Source organism: Rattus norvegicus, chromosome 15, assembly GCF_036323735.1.
Source record: "Rattus norvegicus strain BN/NHsdMcwi chromosome 15, GRCr8, whole genome shotgun sequence".
Classification (NCBI taxonomy): domain Eukaryota; kingdom Metazoa; phylum Chordata; class Mammalia; order Rodentia; family Muridae; genus Rattus; species Rattus norvegicus.
In genome coordinates, this window is record NC_086033.1 from 77,193,516 (window position 1) to 77,209,778 (window position 16,263).

The 16,263-nt window shown below is 39.9% G+C and overlaps 1 pseudogene; it reads right to left on the reverse strand.

Moving 5' to 3' along the window:
* Window positions 1-1,759: 1,759 nt before the first annotated feature.
* On the reverse strand, window positions 1,760-3,807 carry Snrk-ps1 (SNF related kinase, pseudogene 1; annotated as a pseudogene).
* Window positions 3,808-16,263: the final 12,456 nt, after the last annotated feature.

Sequence of the window (16,263 nt, forward strand, 5' to 3'; positions counted from 1 at the left end):
AAAAATATAAAAAGTACCGATAACTAATACAGTGCCAAATTAAATGCAATTTACATATTATTTGCCAAGGTGTGCAACATAGAGAGGTAAGGAATAAACTTTGGTAATTTAGGAGTGGATGACACTAACAATAGTCAAAGTTTACCACCAGCAATAATTATAATTTACCACCTCCTCAAATTACCCTCTGCCCATTTGAAAGTAATGAGAAAACTTGGGCATTCCGGTTGCAAAACAAATTGTTAAATTTGAAGTAAGATTACAGTAATGAAATGGCACTGTTAGGCTTATGTTAAGAAAAAAAAGTTTAAAGAATGAAATGATCTAGTAAAAATTTCAGTTGCATCCAGGTTTCAAATTTTGTGTGAAAAAAAATATGTTTTCACGGATACTGTAGGATGTATTTAAAATATCATTTGGGGATTTTGGAATAATGATGCAATTTTCTGGAGTGAATTCCTAAGTGCAGCAGTATAAAAGTAACAACACTCAAAGGGTAAAGTTTTGGAGTTCTGTGCCTCTGAGTTACGTAACGTATTAGTAAGATTGCTTCCACAGACTTCCCGTATCAGCCTTCCAAATACTACATCATACCTGGTCCTCTGCCACAGGCTTCAGATACTGTGAGAACTCTGATCATTTCTTAACCAAACAAAAGTTTTTATTCTATATTTTGTACAGGGAGGCTGTTTAAACTGCATTCTCATTTAAAGGCACAAACTATCTTTTCCAGTGTCCATATTTCAAAAATTTATTTATCTCAAACTGTGCATAATGGAATAAAAACTTAAGTTGGAAATGTAACTGTTATAAGGATGGTATTAGTTCAAATATATACATGGATTCTCTGCAGCCTGACTTCAATAACAGAGTAGAATCTTTTACAATACAACTATGGAAAATAAAAGGGAGGGGGAACCTTAACGTATCACAACTTACAAAAATAGTACAAACCATAAGAAAATTTTTTCTATTGCTGAACACCAGTATGCCACTTTATTATTGGATTATTTCCCATCTGTCACATACCTGTCAATGTTCACACAAAGAAAAAGATTGGCCAGAACTAGAGGCAGCTGACCAATCAGCTGACAAGTTTATGCCCTCAGCACACACCAACTCTGACCCCTAGGACATCTTTGTACAGCCTCATGACTTTTAACATTGGTGTTAAGATTGTCACATCTTTAAATACAGATAGAATTCCACACAGGTTTGAAGAAAACCCTGCCTTGTGGCCTGCAGGGGAAACTTACACAGAGCCTCTTTTTTGTTCTGTCAGACAGACATACACACTCTAAGTAGAGTTAAGACTTGAGCTCACCTCATCACCTCACAAAAGATTGTCTCCTTGTAATTCTATGGTGTAAGTTGCCTCACAAAAGTAAATAGCTGATCTCACCTACTACAAACAAGAACATTTCTGTCAATGAAGATGTGAGAGCCCCAACTTCGTTCACAGTCATTTAAGACAAACAGGAGTGGGGCTGGAGAGGTAGCTCAGCGGTTAAGAGCACCGGCTGCTCTTCCAGAGGTCCTAAATTTGATTCCCAGCACCCACATGGTGGCTCACAACCATCTGTAATGAGATCTGATGCCCTCTTCTGGTGTGTCTGAAGACAGCAACAGTGTACTCACAGACATAAAAATAAATAAATAAATAAATCTTAAAAAAAAAAAGACAAACAGGAGTGGGCACTCAAACTGTGACTTTAAGGTTCTCTGTGCACGGGCCCTGGGCACCTGGCCTGTGGGCATCTCATCATCACGTTATTGCTTTGGTTCTGTCTCAGGCACCAGTGGGCCTCAGAGCATGGAATTTCCCTATCACTGGAGGTTAGGACAGGAATTTGGGCTTTTCACAAAGAAACGAAAGCATTTTCCCTCCAGTTAAGTTCAGAATATGAATTTCTAAGTGCTCCATTTACGTTGGGTTCCAGATACACAACTTCATCCTGGTCATCCACAGTGAAAATCATGAATGTAAAATCACACAGTAGACTTTTTGGCTGGAAAAGAAAGTAGCGTGTAGCAGCCTGCACAAAGACCATGCATTGTCACGTCAGAACAGATGAAGTGAGTGAGCGCACTACAACTCAGATAACGTGGCAGCAGCTGGCAGGGCTGGAGGCGCAGAGCAGCCCTTCCCTGAGCCCTTCCCTGTGCTGGATGTTCACAGAGATGGTCTTTTCACACAGAGGTAGCTGGAGCACTGTTGTTCCTCAGCTTCTTGGTCCTCACCGGGTCAAGGTCAGTGGAGGGGCTGAGGCCTGGGGCACTGGTGCACATCTTCCAAGTGAACTCCGGCACCTTCACGCTAGAAAACAAGGCCTTCTGTGGGTCCAGAATGTACTTGGCACCATGTAGCTGCGAGCCTAGACACAGGCTCACAAGTTTGAGGCTCTGCACAAGCTCTTCACCACATGGGGCGGCAGAGGCAGGGGAGGATGAGGAGGAGTCAGGGCCTGCACAGCACCTTGAGGAACCTGCTGTACCTGATGAGGTCCCACCTGAGCCTCCTTGGCCACCGCCGCCCGTGCCCTGCTCGCGTGAGCTGGTCTTGACCACACCACCACCGCTGCTAGGTTTGCTCTGACCGCCACTATCGCCCTCACTGCCTGGTGGCCCCTCATTGCTGTTACGCCGGTGCCACGACTAAGCCAAGCCTCTGTCCTTGTCCAGCCGCTGGTGGTTCTCAGAGTTGTCATTGCTGGTCTCAGAGCTGCTGCAGCTCGAGTCACAGCCCTGGCTTTCCCTGTGGTAGTAGTGCTTGTGCACTGTGCCTGGTGATGCAATGTTCATCTTCAGCGCGCTCAGCTTGGGTGGCAGGTTCTCGTCCATGTCAGACTTGCCCTCTTCGAAGATCTGGTTGAGTACCGGGGCACTCTTTCAAGATGTCAGGCGGTTGGTGACGACTTCCAGTGCAGCGCCACCTGGGTGGACAGGGACACAGGCTTCTTGTCCTCCTCATCCTCTTCCTCATCTTCTTCCACCCTGAAGAGACACTTCCTCCCACTGGCTGCGGGCTTCAGGCTTGTGGTTGGAACAGTGGACAGTGCTGGTCCCACCAGCTACGGAAGCTAATCTTTCTTGCCTGGGTCACAATAAAATATTTCAAACACAGTAATTCCATATTTTTTTATGTGAACAAAATGAAAAGGGTGGGATTGAACAAAGCTATTATAAATTACGAACAGTAACAACCTGCATGGACCTTTTCTTTTTCCTTTTGCCTTTAACATTAAGTTAAAAATTTAGTACAATCTATCTAGAATGTTTGCCCTAAACAAGACCACGAATATCGTCTTGCAAGTACTTGCTTTTATATGTTCCTTTTGTACAATTTTAAAACTAAAATGTTCAAATCCGAATAAATTCCCTCTTTCTTTGTAATGGTCCTAAATTTAAGCTGCAGAATCCAAAACCCATCAAGAACCCTTTCCTCGAAAACTATGCAGACAATGCACCACTCTGTTAGCGCCCTGCAGTACAGCTCCATGACCAGCTTGGAGAACTACGTGAACAGCTTGCCCATCTTCAGCATATCCTACTGGTAGCAGGGTAGCCCTGTATGGGGCTGGGCTCCATGAGCTCTGTGGTCAAGTCCCTGGTCAGTTCCACCCTCCCTCCAGAACACCCCTCCCATTACCTCTTCCTCCCACTACAGGAAGCCCTACCAAGCCAGGGACCTCTGGGACATGATCAGCATGTACCTCCCATGGGGCAGAGGTGCCAGAGCTCGCTGCATCCAGGAGACTGCACATGGCCCAGCACTGCCAGAGCTGCCTGGTGCCCCGGCAAGGCCATTAACTAAAGGCACACTGCCCCTGTCGCACATGTGAGAGCCCCGGACAGCAAACTAGAGAAGGGGAGAAATTTTCAAAGAGGAAATTGGGAGGGATGCAAAAGAGGAGAGTAAGAAAAATATGACTGCTCAAAAGGAAAAAAATATCTCATTACCCACAGCAAAATGACAGCTGTGAAAAAAATCTACCGATCTCATCCAAATTAAAGCAAAAACCTTGATGCCGACTAGAAAACTTTAGTGAGAGATCTTGGGACTTCTTTTCGGGGGGACTATTTTTGTATGGAGAAAACCTGAGGGTGGCGGGGAGGGCAGGAGGAATAGGACCATATATAGGTCTGGAGGAAAAAAGCTACACAAAAATTTTTTTAAAGTTCTAGTGATAGTTGAGGCGCTTCACAGGGAGTTCGCAAAAGTCTTTAATAGTAATATTTAGAACTAGACTCCGTGCAATGAAAAAAGTTTTAATATTTGCAAGCAACTTTTGTACAGTATTTATTGAGATAAACATGGCAATCAAATGTCCACTGTTTATAAGACAAACTATTTTTAAAAGGAGGGTTTAACCAGATGGAAACAACCCAGATGTCCCAAAACAGAAAAGTGGATAGAGAATATGCTTTGTTTATACAATGGAATACTACTTAGCTATGAACAAGGGCATCATAAGTTTGGCAGGCAAATGGATGGGACTAGAAAATACCATCTTCAGTGAGGTAACTCAGACCCAAAAGGATATGTATTCTCTAATAAGTGAATATTTGCCAAAAAGAACAGATTTCCCAGGATATAATCCATAAAACTCAAGAAGGCTAACAAGCAGAAGGGGCCAAGTGAGGATACCTCAATCCCTCTTGGGATGGAGAAGAAAGCAATCACAGGAAGGGGAAGGGAGGGAGGGACCCAGATGAGAAAGAGGACAAGGAGGAGAAGAGGAGAACATGATCATGTACGGAGGGGCAGGGGAGAACATGACTGAAGCTCTGAGGGTTAGCCGAAAGAATCAAAAGAGACAATCTCAGGAGGTAGGAGGTAGGGGGATTCTCCAGGATGTACCAAAGATCTGGGAGGTGAGAATCTCTCAGGACTCAAAGGGAGGGACCTTAGATGAAATGTCCTACAATAGGGAGAGGAAACTTATAGAGTCAACTTCTAGCAGAAAGACAGGGTATCAAGTGAGGGAGGGATGGGATTGCCATCTCACAGTCAAAAACTCTGACCCAGAACTGTTCCTGTCTGAAAGAACTTCAGGAACAAAAACAGAGAGGAGCCTGGAAAAGGAGGTCACCTAGCAGTCCAGATTGGGATCCAGCTCAGTGTGAGGTCCCAAGGCCTGACACTACTACAGATGCTATGGTATGTTTACAGAGTCCTATCATGACTGCCTTATGAAAGGCCCAACAAGCAGCTGAAGAGTCAGATGCAGATACTTATACCCAATCAAAAGACAGAAGTTGGTGATCCCTGTGGTTGAATTAGGGAAAAGCTGGAGGAAGGTGAGGAGGAAGGGGTCAACCATATAGTAAGAACAGCAGTCTCAACTAACTTGGACCCCACCCCTGATATCTCAGACACTGAGCCAACAACAGAGCATACACCAGCTGATATGAGGCCCCAACACGTATACAGCAGAGGACTGCCAGATCTGGACTCAGTTAGAGAAAATGCAACTAACCCTCAAGAGATTTGGGACCCCAGGGAGTGGTAAGGCCTAGTGGGGTGAGGGTGGAGGCATCCTCCTAGAGACAGGGGAGGGGGTGGGAAGTAAGTGTGAGATTTGGAACAGTAGGGGGATGGATAAGTTGGAGGATACAGTCTGGACTGTAGAAAAAGTTTACAGAATTAAAAACAAAATGTATCTACATGTCCACACATTAAGCAACTGGTGTACCCAGTAAAGACTAGAAATTTTCCTATACTTGATATAGGAAACAAAGCCTGAATTTCATACCAAGTTCTACTATTCTGTAGCATCACTGGGCACATCATCCAGACACATATGCTCACAACGAGATAACGATAGCATTAAAGAACATAAATGCTGTGGATGTAAATATCTGTTATATTAAAAATGAACAGGGAAGTAACAGGAACTGTGTTAAATGGTGGGGCATTATCTGATGGCAATCCTTCCTTCTAACCTGAGCTAATGGTGCATTTAGGTATGATGGACACTGATTCTTATTAGCCAAGTGCTTCACCTCAGGCCTCTAAAAATACATCAACTCATAGACATAATAGCTTGCTGTTGTTGTCTTTGTTTATCACTCATTTACATTGTGAGATTTTTATGACTTTAAAATGTTAAGCTGATACCTTCTCTACTGGAATGAAGCTCATCTAGTTTCTTTTTTTCCTCCCTCTCCCTCTCCCTCTCCCTCTCCCTCTCCCTCTCCCTCTCCCTCTCCCTCTCCCTCTCCCTCTCCCTCTCCCTCTCCCTCTCCCTCCCCCTCCCCCTCTCTCTTTTTGTATATCCTTTTCCATTGCATTTTATTTCTTGCTTGCTTTCTTTTTATTTTTACAACTTTTTATCTTCTTTTATTGGATATATTCTTTAATTACATTTCAAATGTTATCTCCTTTTCCAGTTACCCCTCCGGAAATCCTACATCCCATCTTACCACATCCTGCTTTCATGAGGGTGCTCCCCTACCCACCTACCCAGACCCTCCTGCCTCCCCTGGCATTTACCTACACTGGGACATTGAGCCTTCACAGGACCAAGGTTGGTTGCCATTTTGCCTATTGACAGTGTCCTTTACCTTAAGGAAGCTTGCAATTTTATGTGGTCTAATTTGTCCATTCTTGATCTTACAGCATAAGCCACTGGTGTTCCTTTCCTCTGTGCCCATGAGTTCGAGGCACTTTCCCATTTTTTTTCTTCTATTAGTTTGAGTGTATCTGGTTTTATGTGGAGGTCCTTGATCCACTTGTACTTGAGCTTTGTACAAGGCAATAAGAATAGATATGCTGACCTCCAGTTGGACCAGCACCATTTGTTGAAAACGCTGTCTTTTATCCATTGGATGGTTTTAGTTCCTTTGTGAAAGATCAAGTGGCCATAGATGGATGTGTTCATTTCTAGGTCTTCAACTCTATTCCATTGATCTACCTGCCTGTCTCTGTACCAATACCATTCAGTTTTTATCACTATTGCTCTGTAATACTGCTTGAGTTCAGGGATAGTGATTCCCCCTGAAGTCCTTTTATTGATGAAAATAGTGTGTGCTGTCCTGGGATGTTTGTTATTCCAAATGAATTTGAAAATTGCTCTAACTCTATGAAGAACTGAGTTGGAATTTTGATGGGGATTGCTTTGAATGGGTAGGTTGCTTTAGGCGAGATGACCATTTTTACTAGATTAATCCTGCCATTCCATGGACATTGGAAAATCTTTCTTCTTCAGTTCTTTCTTCAGAGACTGGAAGTAACTGTCATAAAGATCTTTCACTTGCTTGGTTAGCCACAAACTTATTTTACTAGATGAGTAAAACATATATAATAACTTCCTATATTAATAATGTTTCAAAACACAATAAACTGCTCTTCTGGAAGCAAAGCTGTACCCTTCGTACATCAGCTGCAAAAAAAATCATAGAAGTATTTTTATTAATTTAATTTTTTCTCAATATATTTTTATGTTTCTGTGTGTTTTGCCTACATAGTGTATCTTCTATGGGCTTGACCTTGTGGAAGTCAAAATAGAGCCACAGCATCATTGTAACTGCAGTCACAGGCAGTTATGAGCTGCAATATAGGTGCTGGGAGTAAAATATAGTTCTAGATGTATAGACAGTGCCTGTTGCTGCTCAGCTGTCTTTCCTGGACCTATGTTTCCAAATAAATGTGTTTGTTTTAACAATTAATATACTGTAAATATTGAAGATATCTACCTGTTTAAAATTACTTTTCTATGATTGTAACAGTAAATTCTTCATTTACTTGAATATGACCCTTTTATTCAGATCCTCTCTTTATAGGAGCTTCTCTGTTGAGTGTCAAATATTGTTTATTGTTCTGGGCATCTTGGCATTTTCTTTTTAAATATTTTAAACTTCTATATCACTATCTATCTATATTATTTATGTTTATATATACATATATACACACACATATATACACACACATATATATACATATATACACACATATATACATACACACACACACACATATATATATATAAAGAGAGAGAGAAGGAGGAAGAAAGAGAGAGATGCTTGAGTGGCGCCTATTTTAATACAGATGAACAATCACCATGTAGAATTCAGAGAATAAATTTCTAGAGTAATTTTTTCTTCTATTATGGATTCTATATTTGAAATTCAGGCTGTCGGTCTTATACATTAGAAAGTAGGTTTACCTGCCAACTCTTTCTTTCTTTTCTATTTTAAAAATGTGTTTATTTATTTTGTGTATATGAGTATGATGACTTTATGAATACCAGAAGAGGGCATCTGATCCCATTAAAGGTAGTTATGAACCACCATGAGGTTGCTGGAAATTGAACTCATTACCTCTGGATGAACAGCCAGTTCTCTTAAATACTGAGCCAATTCTTCAGCTCCTCTGGTTTCTGATTTAAATTGTATTATATATTTGTGATTTTCTCATTTCCTTCCTTACCATCTAGTATACCTATATAGCTTTATCTGTAACTGATATATATATATATATGTATATATATATATATATTCTCCCATATTTATTAAATTTCTCATTCATTTGTTATGGTCACCTTCACCATACTTCATCAAGAAATCTTTTGACATTATCCCCCAAAACAAATAAAAATCTAGAATTACTGTGAAATTTCCCCTTTTCTATTAGTTCATGCTGAGTCCATAGTAGAATCAATTCTGGTTTTAGAGATTCCAAGAATATCTAATATTTCTCCCTGAGTCTACTTTTGGGTTCCTGGAACTTAAAGGTCCCCCTAACCTGCTACTTCTCCACTAAGCAGCCAGTGTGAATTATTTCAAATGAAATCAGACCACTTCACTTACTTACTTTAAATAATTCAGTGACCTTCCATTTTAATTGAAATAAAATTCAGTCTGCTATTCTGATTTACAAATTGCTACATGAGTTGACTTTAATCTCGCTGACTAAACTCTTCTAGTATCTCTCTCCCACTTGTCCTTTAATTCCTTGCAACAGACCTACTTTCTGTCTCTTGAATCTGTCAAGTTTGTTTTAGCTCTAAAGCCTTTGTTCTAGCTGATGTCTGCGTGGAATGAGCACCAGCATACTGAAATTTCTTTACTTTAATCTTCTATCCTGGCCAGGTCTCTCAGAGACTCAACCTACTCTGGTGAGCTGGTCATTTATCCCCAGCATCAAGCCTGAATTATCTGTTTATTGTTAATTTGTGGCTGATTCTTCAGGTTGACTAAAATTTCTATGTCCGACAAAAATATGAACTTGTTAACTACAAACACTTCTCTTCTCTTGTTTACAATTAGCCAATTTAGAGTCTGGCAATGAGCCTAGCATTCCATTTCAAAAATAAATATTAAAAAAAGCATGATGAATGAAAGAGGTATTCAGTTTGAAATTTTAATTATGTCTCTATTGTAAATGTGAATTTATTTTCATTTCTTAAATTTAAACAAGTATCAAAACTCTTTCTTCTGAAATATATATATATACATGTGTATATATATATATATGTATATATACATATATAGATAGATAGATATACATATATATATATATATACATATATATATGACTATCTAAAGTATGGTAGGACAAAAGCTACCATAGAAAATGTGTGAGTGGCTGAGCATCCATGTGTCATGGGGGACACTGTATTTACAAATAAATGGGCTAGATTTCAGCCATGAGTTCTTCAGGTCTTCCGATCTACAGTCAATAAAATTTATGTGTGCAATAACACGAGGCAAGTTCAATAAAGAGGCAGTTCAAGAAATTCTCTGGCTTTGCTTTATATGTTCCACATAACCTTTTACCTTAAATGTTCCTAACTTTAATAGCTACTAACCCTGTCTTTTTTGCCCATCTTATTTTCTCAATTTTTCATTTCAGTAGCATTTATTTTGTGGTAGCTCCTAATGACAATGTATTTTTCACCTCATCATAAAAGTTCCTTCAATTGAGCTTAGACTTCTATTCATTTTAAATTAGGCAACATGTCTTCTAGATATAGGTTTAAACATACATGAAGAACACCACCTGCTTCTTCAGTGCTTGACATATGAAGTTTGGAAAGTTGTGACAAGTACACTTTGATTCCCAAATATTTGTGTCCACAGTGGAGTGAACTAATATTCATATTAATAGGCTTTTATTTGTTTCCAATTAATGTTCCTTTTTTGTGTTGCTAACTCTTCTCATCACCCCCCTAACATACCAACTTGTTTCACAAACTTATGCTTTCCATGCACATTCTTCCCATCAGAAAACACAGCTTTAGAATAGACCAAAGCAACATTTTGACTGCCCTCTTGCTAACTTCCTTGACAATTTTAGAATTTTATTTATTATTGTCATTGGTGGTATGATGGTTAATTTTGGTTGTCAACTTAACAAAATCTAGAATCTTCTGGAGATAGATTTTTGGAATTACTTCTGAGGGGGGGTGATTTGAATAGTTTAATGGAGATGGGCTTGTTGACCACTAAGCATGGCATGTTTCCCTGGGTGGGATCCTGGACTGCATAAACAAGGAGAAGGTGATGTGATGAGCATTAGCATGCATTGCTCTTTACTTGGTGAAGGCAACATACCTCCTACTCAAAGTCTGGCTTCGGTAATGTCCTAGGAATTTTAAACTGGACCTTGAGTAAAAATTAAGTCCTTATGTTTTCTTGGATAATTTTTATTTACATTACAAAAGTGATCCCTTTTCCCCCACCAACCACCCACTCTTCTTGCCTCCCTGCCCTGACTTTCCCCTACACTGGAAGGTCCAGTCTTGGAAGGACCAAGGGCTTCTCCTCCCTTTGGTGCCCAGCAGGGCTATCATCTGCTACATATGCAGCTGTAGCCATGAGTCAGTCCATGTGTAGTCTTTGGATAGTGGTTTAGGCCCTGGGAGCTTGGTATAGCTGTTCTTATGGGGTTGTAAGCCCCTTCAGCTCCTTCAATCCTTACTCTAACTTCTCCAATGAGGATCCCTGTTCTCAATTCAATGGTTCTGTATTTGTCATGCTCTGGCAGAGCCTCTGAGGAGACAGCTATATCAGGCTCCTATCAGCATGCACTTTTTAGCATCAGCAATATAGTCTGGTTTTAGGAGCTGTGTGTATATAGGGTGGATCTCAAGGTGGGGCAGGTTCTGAATGGACATTCCTTCAGTCACTGCTCCATAATTTGTCTCAATATCTCCTAAGAATATTTTTGTTCCCTCTTCTAAGAAGGACTGAAGTATCCTCAGTTTGGTTGTACTTGTTCTTGAGCTTCATGGGTCTGTGGATTGTATCTTGGATAATTCAAACTTTTGGGCTAATATCCACTTATCAGTGAGAGCATATCATGTGTGTTTTTTTGTGATTGGGTTATCTCACTCAGGATGAAACTTTCAACTTATATCCATTTGCCTATGAATTTCATGAAGTCATTGTTTTTAATAACTGAGTAATAGTCTATTGTGTAAATGTATCACATTTTCTGTATCCATTCCTCTGTTGAAGGGCATCTGTGTTCTTTCCAGCTTCTGACTATTATAAATAAGGATGTTATGAACATAGTGGAGCATGTGGCCTTGTTATATGTAGGGGCATCTTTTGGACATTTGTCCAGGAGTGGTATAGCTGGGTATTCATGTAGTGCTATGTACAATTTTCTGAGAAACTTCCAGACTGATTTCCAGAGTGGTTGTACCAGCTTACAATCCCAACAACAATGGAGGAGTGTTCCTCTTTCTCCACATTCTCACCAGCACCTGCTGTCAACTGAGTTTTTGATTTTAGCCTTTCTGACTTGTGTTAGGTGAAATCTCAGGGTTGTTTTGATTTGCATTTCCCTAATGACTAAGGATGATGAACAGTTCTTTAGGTACTTCTCAGCAATTCAGTATTCCTCAGCTGAGAATTCTTCACTTAGCTCTGTAACACATTTTTAATAGGGTTACTTGATTTTCTGGAGTCTAACTTCTTGAGTTTTTTGTATGTATTGAATACAAGCCCTATATCGATGTAGGATTGATAAACATCTTTACCCAATCTGTTAGCTGCTGTTTTGTCCTAATGATAGTGTCCTTTGACATACAGAAGCTTTGCAGTTTTATGAGGTCCCATTTGTCGATTCTTGATCTTAGAGCATAAGCCATTGGTGTTCTGTACAGGGAATTTTTTCAGGGTCCATGTGTTCGAGGCTCTTCCCCACTACTTCTTCTATTAGTTTGAGTGTATCTGGATTGATGTGAAGGTCCTAGATCCACTTGGACTTGTGCTTTGTACAGGGCAATAAGAATGGATCAATTTGCATTCCTCTACTTGTTGACCTCCAGTTGAACCAGCACCATTTGTTGAAAATGTTATCTGTTTTCCACTAGAAGGATTTTTAGCTCCTTTGTCCAAGATCAAGTGAACATAGGTGTGTGGGTTCATTTCTGGGTCTTAAATTCTATTCCATTGCTCTTCCTGCCTGTCTCTGTACCAATACCATACATTTTCTAACACTATTGCTCAGTAATGCATCTTGAGTTCAGGGATGGAGATTCCCACAGCAGTTCTTTCATTGTTGAGGATATTTTTTTGCTATTCTGGGTTTTTTGTTTTTTCAAATGAATTTGTAAATTGCTCTTTCTAACCCTATGAAGAATTGAGTTGGAATTTTGATGAGGATTACATCGAATCTGTAGATTGCTTTTCGCAAGATGGCCATTTTTACAATATTAATTCTGCCATTCCATGAGCAAGGGAGATCTTTCCAACTTCTGAATTCTTCTTGAATTTCTTTCTTCAGAGACTTGATGTTATCATACAGATATTTCATTTGCTTGGTTAGAGTCACATCAAGATATTTTACATTATTTGTGACTATTGTAAAGGCTATCATTTCTCTAGTTTCTTTCTCAGCTTGTTTCTCCTTTGAGTAGAAGAAGGCTAAAGATTTGTTTGAGTTAATTTTATATACACTCACTTTGTTGAAGTCGTTTATCAGGCTTAGTATTTCTGTGGAAGAACTTTTTTGGTAACTTAAATATACTATTTTATCATCTACAAATAGTCATACTTTGACTTCTTCCTTCTCAACTTTTACTTTGACTTCTTTTTCTTGTCTAATTGCTCTGGCTAGGACTTGGAGTACTATATTGAATAGGTAGGGGGACAATGACAAACCTTGTCTAATCCCTGATTTTAATGGGATTGCTTCAAGTTTCTCTGAATTTAGTTTGATGTTGACTACTGGTTTGATGTAAATTGCTTTTAGTATGTGTAGGTATGGGTCTTGAATTCGTGATCTTTCCAAGACTTTTATCAAGAAGGGGTGTTGAATTTTGTAAAATGCTTTATCAGCATCTAATAAGATGATCATCTGCTTTTTTTTTCCTTTGAGTTCGTTTATATAGCAGATTACATAGATGAATTCCCATATATTGAACCATCCCTTCATCCCTGGAATGAAGCCTACTTGATCATGATGGACAATTGTTTTGATATGTTCTTGGATTTGGTTTCTGAGAATGTTATTGTGTATTTTTGAATTGATCTACATAAGGGAAATTGGTATGAAGTTCTCTTTCTTTGTTGGGTCTTTGGGTTATTTAGGTATAAGCATAATTGTGGCTTCATAGAAAGATTTGGGCGATGTTCCTTGTCTTTCAATTTGTGAAATAGTTTGGACAGTATAGGTATTATGACTTCTATAAATGTCCGATAGAATTTTCTACTAACCCCGTCTGGTTCTGGATTTTTTGCTTGGAAGACTTTTTTTTTTTAATTTTTTATTTTTTTTATTAACTTGAGTATTTCTTATATACATTTCGAGTGTTATTCCCTTTCCCCGTTTCCGGGCAAACATGCCCCTCCCCAACTTCCCTTCCTTATAGGTGTTCCCCTCCCAACCCTCCCCCCATTGCCGCCCTCCCCCCAACAGTCTAGTTCACTGGGGGTTCAGTCTTAGCAGGACCCAGGGCTTCCCCTTCCACTGGTGCTCTTACTAGGATATTCATTGATGCCTATGAGGTCAGAGTCCAGGGTCAGTCCATGTATAGTCATTAGGTAGTGGCTTAGTCCCTGGAAGCTCTGGTTGCTTGGCATTGTTGTACATATGGGGTCTCGAGCTCCTTCAAGCTCTTCCAGTTCTTTCTCTGATTCCTTCAACGGGGGTCCTATTCTCAGTTCAGTGGTTTGCTGCTGGCATTCGCCTCTGTATTTGCTGTATTCTGGCTGTGATTCTCAGGAGCGATCTACATCCGGCTCCTGTCGGTCTGCACTTCTTTGCTTCATCCATCTTGTCTAATTGGGTGGCTGTATATGGATGGGCCACATGTGGGGCAGGCTCTGAATGGGTACTCCTTCAGTCTCTGTTTTAATCTTTGCCTCTCTCTTCCCTGCCAAGGGTATTCTTGTTCCCCTTTTAAAGAAGGAGTGAAGCATTCACATTTTGATCATCCGTCTTGAGTTTCATTTGTGCGAGGCATCTAGGATAATTCAAGCATTTGGGCTAATAGCCACTTATCAATAAGTGCATACCATGTATGTCTTTCTGTGATTGGGTTAGCTCACTCAGGATGATATTTTCCAGTTCCAACCATTTGCCTACGAATTTCATAAAGTCATTGTTTTTGATAGCTGAGTAATATCCCATTGTGTAGATGTACCACATTTTCTGTATCCATTCCTCTGTTGAAGGGCATCTGGGTTCTTTCCAGCTTCTGGCTATTATAAATAAGGCTGCGATGAACATAGTGGAGCACGTGTCTTTTTTATATGTTGGGGCATCTTTTGGGTATATGCCCAAGAGAGGTATAGCTGGATCCTCAGGCAGTTCAATGTCCAATTTTCTGAGGAACCTCCAGACTGATTTCCAGAATGGTTGTACCAGTCTGCAATCCCACCAACAATGGAGGAGTGTTCCTCTTTCTCCACATCCTCGCCAGCATCTGCTGTCACCTGAGTTTTTGATCTTAGCCATTCTCACTGGTGTGAGGTGAAATCTCAGGGTTGTTTTGATTTGCATTTCCCTTATGACTAAAGATGTTGAACATTTCTTTAGGTGTTTCTCAGCCATTCGGCATTCCTCAGCTGTGAATTCTTTGTTTAGCTCTGAACCCCATTTTTTAATAGGGTTATTTATCTCCCTGCGGTCTAACTTCTTGAGTTCTTTGTATATTTTGGATATAAGACCTCTATCTGTTGTAGGATTGGTAAAGATCTTTTCCCAATCTGTTGGTTGCTGTTTTGTCCTAACCACAGTGTCCTTTGCCTTACAGAAGCTTTGCAGTTTTATGAGATCCCATTTGTCGATTCTTGATCTTAGAGCATAAGCCATTGGAGTTTTGTTCAGGAAAATTTTTCCAGTGCCCATGTGTTCCAGATGCTTCCCTAGTTTTTCTTCTATTAGTTTGACTGTGTCTGGTTTGATGTGGAGGTCCTTGATCCACTTGGACTTAAGCTTTGTACAGGGTGATAAGCATGGATCGATCTGCATTCTTCTACATGTTGACCTCCAGTTGAACCAGCACCATTTGCTGAAAATGCTATCTTTTTTCCATTGGATGGTTTTGGCTCCTTTGTCAAAAATCAAGTGACCATAGGTGTGTGGGTTCATTTCTGGGTCTTCAATTCTATTACATTTGTTTATCTGTCTGTCTCTATACCAATACCATGCAATTTTTATCACTATTGCTCTGTAATACTGCTTGAGTTCAGGCATAGTGATTCTCCCTGAAGTCCTTTTATTGTTGAGGATAGTTTTAGCTATCCTGGGTTTTTTGTCATTCCAGATGAATTTGCAAATTGTTAGTCTAACTCTTTGAAGAATTGTATTGGTATTTTGATGGGGATTGCATTGAATCTGTAGATCACTTTTGGTAAAATGGCCATTTTTACTATATTAATCCTGCCAATCCATGAGCATGGGAGATCTTTCCATCTTCTGAGGTCTTCTTCAATTTCGTTCTTCAGTGTTTGAAGTTCTTATTGTACAGATCTTTTACTTGCTTGGTTAAAGTCACACCGAGGTACTTTATATTATTTGTGTCTACTATGAAGGGTGCCGTTTCCCTAATTTCTTTCTCGGCTTGTTTCTCTTTTGTGTAGAGGAAGGCTACTGATTTATTTGAGTTAATTTTATACCCAGCCACTTTGCTGAAGTTGTTTATCAGCTTTAGTAGTTCTCTGGTGGAACTTTTGGGATCACTTAAATATACTATCATATCATCTGCAAATAGTGATATTTTGACTTCTTCTTTTCCGATCTGTATCCCCTTGACCTCCTTTTGTTGTCTGATTGCTCTGGCTAGAACTTAAAGAACTATATTA